Source organism: Rhipicephalus microplus, chromosome 1 (assembly GCF_043290135.1).
Source record: "Rhipicephalus microplus isolate Deutch F79 chromosome 1, USDA_Rmic, whole genome shotgun sequence".
Taxonomy (NCBI): Eukaryota; Metazoa; Arthropoda; class Arachnida; order Ixodida; family Ixodidae; genus Rhipicephalus; species Rhipicephalus microplus.
Window position 1 is genome coordinate 114238362 of NC_134700.1, and position 14489 is coordinate 114252850.

The window sequence follows — 14489 nt, forward strand, 5'->3', positions numbered from 1 at the left end:
TGAGTGTTGACGAAATGCACAGACGGATGAATGGGCTTACAAACGGATGCACGGACAGACAAACACACGACCAGACGTACGGACGGACAGGCGAACGGACAGTCAGACAGACGCATTGAAGTTCAGACGAACAGACGGACAGACAGACAGACGCACCGCGAACGAACGTACAGACGCACGGACAGATGCACAGATGGACGCTCGGACGGATGGACGGACACGTCGCCCCACTCATAATCATTCACTCCGTGGATATGCTGTGATTTTTTTCGTAACGTGAGTGATCCTTTCCATCGTACGATCAGCAACGTGAGGCTGATGAGAGCTTTACCTGGATATGCATTTGGTACAGACCATATGAATGGTCCGTCAGATTTTCTAATGACTACTAGTTTTAGTTACACGCAAGAATTTGTACAAAGATGTGTGCGATGCAATTTTACCTGTTCAATACTACAGGGCTATACACAGTGGAAGTCAAGGGCAGGACAAGGTAAAAAGGGCTAGACGAATGCAAGTGGCTCCTGCTACAAAGACCTCCTTTTTAAGCTTCACACTGACACTTTGCACGTCGATATTTCAGGAAAGGCGGAAAGGTCTTTCTACCTTGAGGGTGACATTGTCTCATTGCTAATAAGCCAGAAAGTATTGACCACGTTTTCCTGCTGGGAGGGAGCTCATTTTTTAATGTATTGCAGAGGACATTGGATAGGAATTCCCGCTGGGCTCATACGCTATTAGATTTCTCCCGATAGATAATGAGGATGGTTTTTCATTTCACCTAATAATGCTCACAGGCCTCCACTGTTTATGGCGGGCCTATATGGCAGGACTTCACTGTGATTCAGATGCACGACACGTAGGAATGTGCTTCCGCGAGCGCATGTCGAAATTTGTGGAACTTCAGAAAACACAGAAATCCATTTCTGGGCGGTTATTGAGGGTGAAATCCTTGACAGCTCTCAAGGAACCTAATGGCGTGTGTGACTGAAGAGTGCGCAGACGCTCTACCTTTTGGCCGTGCGGCGTCAATGGTCCAGTGGTCACTCTGCTTTTGGTCAGCGACGCGCACGGACGCAGGATGGCACTCTCGTCAAGAGCTGTGTAAGCGGCCGACGTTGGTCGTGGTTTCTCGTGCACATAACTTCCCAAGGACTACCGTTTAATTCTGCCACCACTGCCCTCAGGAGAAGGACTCAGACGCGCGTTGGTTCTGCACTGCGACATCGCAGCGCGTCAATACGGGATTAATGGCTTCCGAAAGCCGCTCAAGGAACTAGGCATCATTCAAGAGGTGAGCGTCATATAGGAACGTATCAGATGACACACGTCTGGCTTCTTAACATGAAGACAGATGAGGCCAAGAAGACAGTTCTGGACGCTGGCCTACTCTCCGTGAAAGACCGGCCCTTCGTCGTCGTCGGCCCAGGGAGTCAAAAGGTTCGTCTCGAGTTGCATTCGACGCAGAGACTATACGGCGTGCTTTCCGGGAGTACGGTGAAGTTAAAGAAGTCATCAGCGACAAGTGGAGAGACGAAGATTTCGAAGGAGTTGAGTCAACCAAAAGATTAGTTCGGCTATTACTAAAGGAAGGCGCTACTACGGATCGCATACCCCACCAGATGCGTCTCGGGAGCGGCACGGCACTGGTGGTCGTGCCAGGAAGAGCGCCGCTGTGCCTGCGTTGCCGGAACACTGGACACATTCGTCGCGACTGTAGGGTGCCCAGGTGGGCTAGTTGTCGCACTTTTGCGCATGAGCAGGTGAACCGTACTCGTTCCTTCGCCAGTGCAGCAAGTCGAGCAACAAATGTCGACCACACTGGATTGCTGATGGATGAAGAGGAAGCAGAGAGGGCCGCGGCGTTGGAGGTAGCGGTGGAGGCGTTTCATGCAGTGGTGACGAGCGAGAAAGAGATGGAGACACCTAAGCAAAATACAGATGAAAATACGCTTATGGCTATTCCAATGCAACGGCGTTCGACTCAGACGACAGAAACCGAACACAAGCCTGAACCAGCCATCAGCCCCGACGCTACTTCGGACATGGATACAGTCGAAACTACTCCAGCAAAAGGACGCCCGAATGAGGGAGACGCGGTGTCCCAGCAGCGTCCGACCCCAGAAGATCAAGGGCAGCGGCGAGTGGCTGGTTCCAAAAAAACTCCCAAGCATTCCCCCGAGGGTGAACATGGTTCAGTGCGAATGCACGGGGTGATGCTATCAGGGGGAGTAAAGTTAAAATCCATTGGCATTCGCCAATGAGTTAACGCAAACTCCGCCGTGTGATCACATTGTGATTCCCAGAAACCATCAGACCCTCTCGGGAAATCTTGGTGAGTTTACGCGTATATGTGAGAGTGAATTCGCACTATAGTGATGTTTATGTGCGCGGCCCGCTTCGCTCGCTTGCGAAGGACTCGTGATGCCCGCTTGCGCTCGGCATCACGGGCCCTTCGCCGCGCTGCCTTGTCTTCAACCGGCGCGACATCTTCAACGACGCGTGCAATGCTCGCATTCGATTGCGTTGTACTCGTTGTTGGAGGTATCACAGTCGAGGTTGATGCCTGCGATGGATTTATACCTATGACGACTTGCCGATCTCGAGCAAGTCGTGGCTGCGCGAAGCACGGAGCGGAGGGCGGAGCTCGCGCAATCACGTGGTGTGTGACGTCGCTGCGCCGTTGCTACAGATGCTCCTATCAACGCCGACTAAATTTCAAGGCCGAAAGGCTGCCGCAGTGACGTCAGAGGGTGGGGGCCCAGTTACGCCGCGAACGTGGCGGAAAGCCTGTGTTTCGTTCACGTTTTAGGAGAACCAACGCTCCCGCTCTCGCAGCTTCTGCGGCTTGATTGGGCCGAATAAAAGATGTGGAAAAAAAAGTCTTACTGAGCATGCTCAGTTGGGCAACTGGGCCCCCAACCTCTGACGTCACTGCGGCAGCCTTTCGGCCTTGAAATTTAGTCGGCGTTGATAGGAGCGTCTGTTGCTCCTATCCGCTCCTCGCACCGTTACTAGGGGAGAGGAGGAGGTGCACCGCGGACGGCGGATTCAGGGCAACACCACCTAGACTAGGTGGTGTTGCTTTCACACGGCGGCGATGGGACGACGCCTTGAGCTATGCCTTGAGCGTCGGCCGGACAGTAGGTTAGGTGGTGGTAAGGTAGGCGTCGTCCGCTCAGCTTTTTCTCATCACGATGGCAACAATTAGATTAGCGACACTAAATGTACGTGGGCTTTCTGCCAAACGGCGGCAAACCCAGCTTTACCGCCTGATTATAGAACAAGATCTATAGACATCGTCGCTGTACAGGAAACTAAAGTAGAGAGTGAAGAGCACACTGAGCCAATGGTGCAGCCTTTCACGAGACTGTTTGATGTGAGCGTTTGACACGCGGTGGGTACGTCTGCAGGGTGCCTCTTGTGAATTCGGCAGAGCCTTAATGCGTAAGTGGAGTCCGTAACTACCTGCGAGGCGGGTCGTTTTATTATATGTGATTTATCCTTACCAAGAGAAAAATAGAGAGTGATCTGTGTGTACACTGTGATTCAAGATTGAAAGGAGTTTTTCTTTTTTTTTTCAAAAACTTGAGGTGTATTTGAAATGTGAACGTAAACTAATTTTGGCCAGGGATTTCAGCTGCGTTTGTTCAAGTATAAATAAATCAAGTTTCAGGCCATACAGAGCTTCAAGCACTGCCGTTCTAATCAATATGGGGGCGAAGACTCAGCTAGAGGACGTGGCTCGATGTTTGGAAAAGGGGTTACGTTTACCCACTTTCAGCGTTCAAGCCATGCTAGACTTGACAGAGTACACGTGTCTTCTTAAATCATTCCTTCGTGTCATGATTACAGAGTTGCACCAGTTACGTTTGGTGATCATTGTTTGGTTTCATTCTCAGTGGATAAACATAAAAGGAATAATAACAAACACTTCTCTTTTAAGCTCTGGAGAGAGAGAGAGAGAAATAACTTTATTGGGTTGAAAAAGAAGGGGTTTAGGAGCTAGATGGGTGGGGCCCCATGTCCAAGGCTCCACTGGCTTGCGCCGCCTGCCGGACGTGGTCCAGGAGTGCTAGTTGCACCTCCGGGTCCGAGCTAGCGAGGAGTGCCTCCCATTGCTCCCAAGAGTTTTCCATTCTATACATACGCTGTAAGCGATCAAGTTCATTTGGCCGTTTAGCACAACTCCACGAGATATGGTAAAGGGTCGGTGGCGAGTCGCGACACCACGGACAATCGCGCCCATACAAAGTTGGATGAATTTTGTGCAGTCGTAATAAATTTGGATAAACTCCCGTTTGAATTTTACGGAGGTCTATGGCGTCTTCCCCTTTAAGAGATTTGTGGGGGGCGCCATATTTCTGCCGCGTGTATCGCTGGTGAGCAAGAAGCTCTCGCGGAGCCATCCGAGCCGGGTCGTTTTCCTCCTCCTCGCGAAAGCCGTCGTTGCTGGGTGGTGGCAACAGCGAGAAAGGCTGCTGCTCCGCTCGGTTCGTGAGCGCTCGAGCTAGAGCGTCCGCCCTCTCGTTACCCTCTAGGCCTGCATGTCCAGGGCACCAGACCAACCTATAAGTGTTGCTCAATTCTCCGCCTAAAAATTTGCAAATGTTTAATGGGAGGCGGCCTTTCGTGAATAGCCGGCACGCCTCTTGCGAATCTGAGAGTATGGTGATGTACGTCTGGCCGTCGCTGCGCTCTCGACTTTTAATCGCCAATGCGATGGCGAAACACTCGGCCTTGGTGATCGATGTAGTGTACAGTGATGCGCTGGACGCCATGCTTCTCGTGTCACTGCTTACCATTGTGACGACGCAGCGCTTCCAGTTATACCTGGAAGCGTCAACGTATAGCACGTTCTCATTGCCTCTAATTTTCTGATCCATTTTACACGCTCCTCTCGCCTTTCGTGATGCCGCTCCTTGGTCATGTTCCTGGGGATAGGGGCGATCGAAATATGTCGTCGGACTGGGTCTGGTACGTCCACCAGCTCCTCGTCCAAGTTTTGGGGTTGGGGTGTTATACCCGCCCTCATCAGTATCTCTCTTCCCGACTTCGTCTGGCTGAGGCGGTTGCGCTGAGAGATCAATGTTGCTGCTTTCAGTTCAGCGTACGTGTTATGCAGGCCGATCTCGAGAAGCCTCTGTGTCGGAGTGCTTATCGGTAAGCCTAATGCTGCCTTGTAAGCCCCTCTGATGATAGAATCTACTTGCTCTTCCTCGCTCTTGTTCAGCGTGTGGAAAGGCAAGCTGTATGTCAATTTGCTCATTACGAGCGCCTGCACTAATCGGACAGTATCACTTTCTTTCATGCCTTTTTTGTGGAAGGTGATCCTCTGAATCATTCTAGCCACTTGTTTAGTTGCTGATTTAAGAAGACCGATAGTGTGATTTGCCCTACCGTTGCTTTGAACCCAGAAACCCAGAATCCGGGCGATGGTGACTTCTTTAATTTTCTGCTTTTCGATTTCAATTTCTATTCTTCCGTTACTTTTGTAGCGTTTGCTGTGTATTCTGATCACCTCCGATTTTTCGGGTGCGCAGCTGAGACCACTGGTTCTGGCAAAGTTTTCGACAGCCAGTGCCGCCTCTTGCAGAGTCTGCTCTTTGCTGGCCAGGGACCCCCTTGTGGCCCACAGAGTAATGTCGTCCGCGTAGAGGGTATAACCTAGCTGTGGTACACAATCCAAGGCCCGAGCGAGTCGACGCATGGCGATATTAAACAACAGAGGAGATATTATGGCTCCTTGAGGCGTTCCCTTGTTTGGCATTCGGAATGGCTCAGACCTAACGCTTGAGATACCAATTGTCGCCTCCCGATCGGTGAGAAAATCTTTTATATAGTTATATATCTTTTCCCCGCAACCAATTATATTTAGCTCTGAGAGTATAGCTTCATGAGAGATATTGTCAAAAGCTCCCTTTAAGTCTAGAGCAAGCAGCAAATGCTCTCCACCTTTGGGAACACCCTTGAGTACCTCTTCTTGTATCAGGAGGAAAGCGTCCTGTGTTGAGAGACCACTGCGGAAGCCCAGCATGGTGGCCGGAAACAGCCCCCTGTCCTCTATGAAATTCTGAAGTCTGGTCTGAACGACCCGTTCGAAAAGCTTCCCCATACATGACGTAAGTGATATAGGTCTGAGCGCCTGCAGGGAGGGCTTTTTTCCGGGTTTCGGAATGGTTATAATTTTGGCCATTTTCCATTCTGCAGGGACCTTTCCTTTGAGCCAATAGTGTTCATTGAATTGTTTTGTCATGCCTTCGATGGCTTTGTCGCTAAGGTTTCTTATCATAGCATTCGTAATTTGGTCTTCACCGGGGGCTGTGTTCCTCTTGGCTGCCTGAGCTGCCGCAAAGACCTCCTCCTTTGTTATCGGCTCGTCTAGTTTCTCATTTCTAGCTCCACTGTAACTCATGTGATTAGCCGAGTTACTTGGTGGACTATCGCCAATATATCTCTCCTTAAGGGCTTTCACGAGATCGTCGTCCGTGCCCGGAAATGTTTCTGCGATTTTCTGCAGTGTTCTGCTTGTCGTGGATTTGGACTTGTCTGGATCAAGAATATTTCTTAGGATGGACCAAGTTTTCGCGGTGCTCAGTGTGTTCTGAAGCGAACTGCAGAACTTGACCCATCCCTCGGTAGCCAATTTGCTGGCATAGTCGTTTGCTTCCTCTGCAAGAGCAGCGATCCTACGCAGTAGTGTCCTATTCAGGCGTTGACGTTTCCAACGCTTTAGTAGGCTGCGCCTGCTCTCCCATAGGTGTAGCAGACGGCTGTCTACTGCTGGCGTCTCTACGGTTCTGGCTATTTTCTTCGTAGTGATGGCGTGTACCGACTTTATGTACTCCGACCATGCCTCTATTGAGTTCGGTACAGAGTCTGGTGGAGGATCTCGTTTCCTAAACTCAGTCCAATCTGTGATCGCCACGTCGCCTATCAATCTACGCATTTTGGGTGTCGATATGGAGACGCTTATAATGTAATGGTCGCTTCCTAGATTTTCCTCCAGGTTTGTCCAGGATGCGTCTTTGAGGTTGAAGGTGAAAGTGAGGTCCGGGAACGTGTCTCTACATACGCTGTTGCCCACTCTCGTGGGCGCAATTGGGAGAGTTATTAAACTCAGGCCCAGCCTGGACGCAGCATGTTCGAGACGCGTTCCCTTCGGCGAGTCTTTTGGGTAACCCCATGTGGTGCTGGGTGCGTTAAAATCACCCAAAACCAATAGGCGGTCCTTGTTGCCTGCGATTTTAACCGTCTCAGCAAGGAGCTCATTGAAGTCTTCGCCTTTGTCTTTTGGAGGACTGTATAGGTTGACTATTATAGTCTTCGCTTTGCCTCTCTTTTGGGGCAATAAACTGATAATTTGGTGATTGATCTGTAGCGTTCCTATGTACTCATCTGTTGCCGCAATCATCTTGCTCACCAGCGTCGCTACGCGGGGATAGTTTGGGTTCTGAAAAATATAATAACCCTGAAGCTTCACTATTTTGGCACCAATTTCTTGCAAGCATATAACGTCGGGTTTAATTGGTGCCGCATTGATATAACTCTGGAGTGCTGCGGCGCGTTTGTGAAAAGTGCGGCAATTCCACTGCCAGATCTCTAGTCGTTCCACACTTCTCAGGTTATTTTTGGCCATGATGCATGGGTGCTTCCGCGTCGTCGCGATTCCCCTTAGATTGTTTGCTATTTCTAGCGGAGGTCGAGCGAGAGCGCTTGTTTATCGCCCTTTGCAAGCTGCTAACAGCGTCATTCACGTACTGCCTTTGAGTTTTTAATTCCTCGCAGACGAAAGATTTTATCTCATTCATGAAATCGACTAGCAGTTTATTAACGTTAGCTATACCTTCCCTGTTTTTGTCTAACTGTGCCTGTATTTGCTGCGTTATTTGGTCGTGGTTTTTTACTGTCGTGCTTGGGGTAGGGGTGGTTGTACCTGCGTACGCCATACCTTCCTCAACTTCAGCCGACGCCGCGCTGCCCCCGAAAGGGTGGGTTTTATTGACGGTTGATATGTCGTTTTCTGACTACATCCTCCAGCTATTCCTGTCGGGTTTTGTGGTCGTAGTTTAGCCTCTAGCCGTCTCTCTAATGAAGATATTGCTGCCTGTAAGTTATTTCGCTTTTCGGCCATTTGTTTTTTTAGCTGTTTGACCTCTTGAGTCAATCTCTTATTTTCTTTCAATATTTTCTTGTATTGTGGACTTTCTGTTACAGGAGCATTGGAAGACACTGACCCCGCAAAGCTCACCTGATTTATGTTTGTCCGGCCGGCGGCTAGGGCGTCTTGTGATTCCTCGCAGGAACCCATCTCGGCCGGAGGTCCGCGATGCTTTCGTTGGTTCTTTAAGCTGGGTTTCCCAGGGGCCGGTGGTGCCGTGTTAGTGTGACGTCTGTCCCTCCTTGAACGAGATCTCGATCGCGACCTTGACTGGGATCTTGATCGGGATCGTGAACGTGACCTTGACTGGCGCTGTTCCATCCGGTCCGAGCTGAACCATCGAGGCATGTTCATCCTTAGTGGAGGGAATTCTTCTGACGACTTGGCATCGCCGGTATATTCAGGTTGGCTAACCCAGTCTTTTGGCTGATCTGTCCTCAATTTCTTGGGAGGAGCGACGTTCTTAAGTTTTTTCTTGCACAGACTATCTCCTGTGGGGTGTTCACCGTCACAGATGACACACTTGGGGATGCAGTCGTGTCCTTGCATTGGTTCCCCTGCCCCGCACTTGAGGCATACATTGACATTTGGAGTTGGACAGACGTCCGTACGATGTCCGGTTTGGAGGCATATCTTGCACACCTGTACTGTTGGCTTGTATGGGTAGCATATTAACTCGGCACCCATTATGTATACGCTCCTCGGTAGCACATTGCCCGTGAATGTGATAATCGCCGTTTTAGACGAGCCCAACATTCTTGCTCTCTCAATATTCACCCCTTGAGTCCGAACACGTAGGTTCTCCATGAGTTCATCTTGCGAAGTCCCGGCCGGTATTCCATGTACAATTCCCCGCAAGACGCCTTCGGGGTCGGCCACGTATGCATTGAAAGCGTGGATTTGTCCCCTGATCTTTAGTTGACTGATACCTCGCAGCCTACTCGCTACCTCCATGCTTGGCGTAGATAGGATTACAATGTTCGATCCTGGGTGAACCCGCAACAGAAAGTCATTGCCATTGAAACTTCGTTGGCAGGCATCTATCACAGCCCTGGAGAGTTCCAGTCCCAATATGTTTTTTACCCAGAGACCCTTATGCGGCCTCAGAATAATCTTGATGTCCTCTTTCGGTAGTGGAGGTGGGCCGCGTCGCTTTCTCCGTCTGAAACCCTGCGTGGCTTCATGTTTTTGTTTTTCGGCGGGCGGATCGCTTTCAAATTTCTCGTTCGCTTTCACAGCCTTCTCCATCTGTGATCGCTGCTTTTTTAACTGGTTTTTCTTTTGCCTGCGCGATAAAACGGTATGCCAGGCATCCTCAGTCCATCCATGGCGTTCCGAACAAGTCGCGTCGCCAGTCTCGTTTCCGAGAGTCGCGTCAACAGACGCTGGTTCGTCATCCTTTGCCTGCCGAGACGAGACGCCACTCGCGTCCGTGTCAGCGGTGAGTGATTCCGGTGCCCGAGAAGGGCCGGGATAAGCTTCGTCAACTTCCATATGGCGAGAAAAGGCGATCAGCCCCGGCCAGCCATGCTTGGCAGAACAAAGGAAAAGTGACCGCCGCTCCTGCGAAGTTAGTCGGAGCGCTTAGGCTGACAGAGCTTTCCCGCCGGCATTTTGTCGTGTCACAAAACAGGTCAAGAAAGTGAGGTAAACATCGCTCACCTTCGATCTCTGTCCCGTGGCAGCAAAGCAAGTGTCCAAAGTTCGCTATCTGCTAGTCCGTGCTCCCACAAACACACAACACCGTCGTGTTCCGCACGTCGAAGTACCTTCCGGGACGCGCGACGCCGGCCGTGGTCGTTAAGGTGAGCGTCTCAACAAGGTCATCCAATCTGCCTGCGATGGTTTCTTCTCGTAAAGTTGATCCTGGCCCAAGCTTTGGGTATCCGTGGAATCAGGAGAACTTCACAAAGCAGACTATAAGATTGTTAGTTGAGTTTGCGCGAAATTGCTCTTAGAAAAGCTTCGGGAAAGCGGAGCGCAGTGTGAACATGTCTTCACAGCTTGGCGCCTCCTGGCGGTCCCTTAAGCTCTGGAAATTTAATGTAAAGCTAATAAAGGATGAAGAGTTTAATCGCATTTTTTTAGAGGGCATAGAAGACTTAGCAAATAGAACACTTGAATCCTGGGGACATAAGTGGTTACTATTTGAACAGTCCATTAAACTGAAAGCACTTGAGAGAGCCAATATCCTGAGACATGGTGAAAAAGAACTTGAAGTGCGCTTGCGTGAAAACTTGCAACAATTAGTAGTGGAAAAATGTACTCAGGCCGGTACATTTTCAGAGGAGATAAACAGAACTAAACAGATCGAAGCTATAGTTGATAGACCAAGAACGTTATCGCGGAGCATTGATTCGAGCTCGAGCAGAAAACTTGGTAGCGCGAGAAATGCCAAAAAAAAAAAACGAGCTCTTGGAGCTGAGAAGAGACATGCCTGTGAAAGTGAAATAAGAGAAATAGAATATAAAGGAACAAGGTACCATACGAAAGAAGCAATAGCCGGTGCGTTTTTCGAATGTTACAAAGAGTTATTCACATCAACCAGTGTGCACGCAGATCGTTTTAATAGCGATTTCATTTCATTAATGCCAAGACTTGATGACGAAAGGAAGGAAATTTTAGAATTACCTATAACAGAGCGAGAAGTTGAAAAAGCAATTGATAAGTTAAACAATGGTAAGTCTCCAGGACCTGGTGGCCTGAGTGCTGCAGTATACAAGGAATTCAAACACGTAATTTCACCTATATTGAAGGAGGTATTTAACGAGGATTTTAAAGGTAAACAACTTCCACCATCGTTCTTGTCAGCCCACACGGTCTTAATACCTAAAACAGAAGATCCCGCGAAGTTAAGAAGTTTTACTGCATATAGACCAATTAGCGTAACTAATGTTGACTATAAAATATTGATGAAAATATTGGCCAGAACACTCCATACAGTTATGACAAGACTGGTTGGGTCCCACCAAACTTGTGGCATAAAGGGAAGAATAATAATGACCAACATAAACATAGCACGATCAACCCTAGAAAGTTGTGACGCTATGCATCTCAATGTTGCCATGCTTCAAATTGACCTCGAAAAGGCATTCGATCGCGTGCCGTACGACTTGCTTCTTTCATTACTTGAGCACATTAACTTAAAGAGTTTGAGTAGCGACGGAGTGCGCATGGCTTACACGGGATGCACGACGAGTCTGGTAATAAATAAAACTGCTGGTGAGCGTATACCTGTGCTGCGGTCAGCGAGACAGAGGTGCCCACTATCGCCCCTGCTTTTTGCTATTTTTATTGAACCTTTTTGTTTAGGTGTAATAAATAACACTGCAATAAGCGGCTTTAAATTGCATGAAGCTGAGATCAGCTTCCTTGCATACGCAGACGACATTGCAGTTTTCTGTACAAATTATGAGAGTATAATGTATGCTGTAAATGCCGTGAAAACTTTTTGCCAGGCGAGTGGTAGTGCCGTGAACTGGGATAAGTGCCTTGGCTTCTGGCATGGGGAATGGGACGTCACGCCAAGAATATTTCCAAACATAAATGGCAGGAAACACCATTGAAGTATTTAGTAGTGCCGCTGGAGTTCTATCACGACAGTGAATCGTATTGAAAAAAAAAAGAAACACAGGCATTGCGCAATGATGTAGAAAAATGGAAAGGCTGGGGTATTTCGATGTTCGCACGGGCTACGACGTGGAACTTGTTTCTGGTGAGCAAGCTGTGGTACGTAATGCAGGTTTTGCACTGCAGTAGAATAAGTGTTCAGAAAATACACAGAGTATTTGCAATTTTTATTTGGAGCTCTGTCAGATCAAGCCGCACAAACCTCTTCAGAAAAGTTAGAGATGGCGGGCTCGGATTAGTTCATTTGAACATAAGACAGCTTGTCAATCGTTTCTTTTTTCCGCGTCATGTAGATGACCCTTTTTTGAGAAGTGTTATACAACTAAGGTTCTCTAGAGTGCTGCCGGGATTTCTCGCATTGTCATCAAATGGACAAGGACCAATACAAGGGTATTTAAAGGAAGTTGTTTTGTCTTACCACTTTTTGTCAGCGAGATTTTCGTTCGAGTACCTGGCTGAAGAACCACGTAAAAAATTGTACAAAGACCTTGTCGATGTTTTACTGCCTGTACCATTGTACCATCAGCTATATTGTGCAGGCCTAGGACAGGATGTTCTGAAACGTGTTTAAAGAATGCTTGTAGCACGAGGGGTCAAAACTTTCTTCTTTAAATTACATACTGGTACCTTACCAGTTAAAACGTGGTAGCAGGATAGGGGAATATTCGGGCCATGGAGCACACATTGGCACTTGTGTGATCAACCGGAAACAATTGAACACGTGTTTATAGATTGCTGGAGCGGGGTTTTTTTCTGGGACATACTGCAAAGAACCTTGAAAAAAGAATTACCTTTAAGTCCACATGGCATCCGTTTTCTTTAGGTTAAAAACGGGGCAGGTGTACCTTATGATCTCATCATGCTTCTGGGCTCGCACAGTATATGGAAAACCCGATGTGCCTTTGAAAACGCGGATGTAGAAGTGCTAGCTGTGCGCCAATATTTTTGCGAATCTGTGTGCCATTTTCTTGAAGCGCTGAAAGGCCAAGAGGATGTACCAGACTGGGTTGGGCGCATTGAGCAATTGCCCAAGTATTGATCAATAGTCAGCTAAGAGCTGACGGATCCTCAATATATTCTGTGGGTGTATTTTGTGACACACTTGTATTTTGACCAATATGGTAATATGTAAAACGTGAACAGTCTTGATATGCAAGGCAGTAATAGTAAACGGTAGCTTCGGTGGTTCAGTGGTAGAGTACTCGCCTGCCACGCGGGTAACCTGGTTTCGATTCCCGGCCGACGCAGGTTTTTTTTTTTTTACTCTTTAACTTCTGTCTTTTTTATGAATTGATGCTCTCGAAATGTTTTTTTTTTATTCTTCGCAATCACCTTCCCATATTTATTTTTTCTTGATTCTTAGGACATAGCGTCAGAAAAAAACGTGCGTCCTCCATTTGATGAAGCGGCAAAGGACGACAGCGCTGGCGCCTCTAGCGGCGTATCAATCTCGCTCGTTATGTAAAATCTGCATCAATATGTGCTCAAACTTTGATTATTTCTTGCCGTTTGTGACAGATAAGTGCAATTTAATTAAACAGACCTCAGTTAATCGATAAACTCGGCGCGTTCCTTGAAAGGGCTTTCGTATATCAAGAGAAACAAAGAAAAACCTTCCACCGACTTCGGCACCCCACTTGCGCGACATAAGATGTCGCGATCGGTGCGCAATCAGTGCCGAACGCTTGAAGGGCATACTTACCTGGTGTCGGGGCTACCGTGATCAGAATGGCGGTGCCCCCAGGGTGAGGCGCGGGCATTGCACTGCGCTCGTGCTGACCCCTGCCACTCCCCCAAACTGGGGCAGATGGGGCATGCAATTTTTGGTAGTGGGGGACTGCGTTCGCGCTCTCCCCCCAATATGCAATCCAAAGGCAGACTTGACGACTCACATCTGTACTTAGAGGCATTGGTGATCAAGTGCGTGGTTGTTACAAACTGCAGGGAGATATCATCAGGCCTCTACCTTACACTATTATCATTGTTCCTTCAAAAGAGCTTTGTTGTAAAAGATTAAAAATAATCATAAAATGATTAAAAATACTAAATCTTTATGATAAGAAAAACAATGTGTGCAAAAACTGGGAATTGACAGAATATTTTGACCCCTTCATATCTCGCTTTCCACCAAATTTTCGAAGTGGTTGCTTTTCAAAACAGAAATGCATTTCTCTGTACGTATAAACAAATTATGTACAACAAAAAGAATTACTTTGCAATGCTCATGCATCCCTCAAATGATTAAAAAATTTTCTAATTGTGCTGCCACATGGAAGAAAGTATTATGCATGCAGTCGAGAAAGAATATTACATGCTAACCATTGAAACTAAGCCCAATTTTTTTTTCTAATACCCTACAAGCTATGATACAAACTAACCTTAAACGATCTTGAAAAACAATTAAATTTTACAGTGTTATAAGATTTCACTTAATAATGGTTCTAAACTTCCGATCCTTCAGTACGAATATGTCGATTGTCTTGACACAGTATTCGGGTCTGTTTTCACAAACGAACCAACTTACAGTTTGCCCAGTCTACCCTTTTCCAAATGTATTTGCTCATGTGAAACATAACATTTATTGCATTTGGCACTGTCAAAGTCATCAAATAATTTGTCATCCTTGGCAGCAGATCACATTAATGCTAAAGTGCTAAAAAATACTGAATGTGTGGTCTGTTTTAATCACTCATATCTG

At 47.7% G+C, this 14489-nt stretch overlaps 1 non-coding gene across 1 annotated transcript; it reads left to right on the top strand.

Annotated features, from left to right (window-relative positions):
• The first annotated feature begins 13485 nt into the window (after positions 1-13485).
• LOC119178826 (U1 spliceosomal RNA) lies at positions 13486-13649 on the top strand. Its single transcript, XR_012885965.1, has one exon. It is a non-coding gene; the product is annotated as a U1 spliceosomal RNA (small nuclear RNA).
• Positions 13650-14489: the final 840 nt, after the last annotated feature.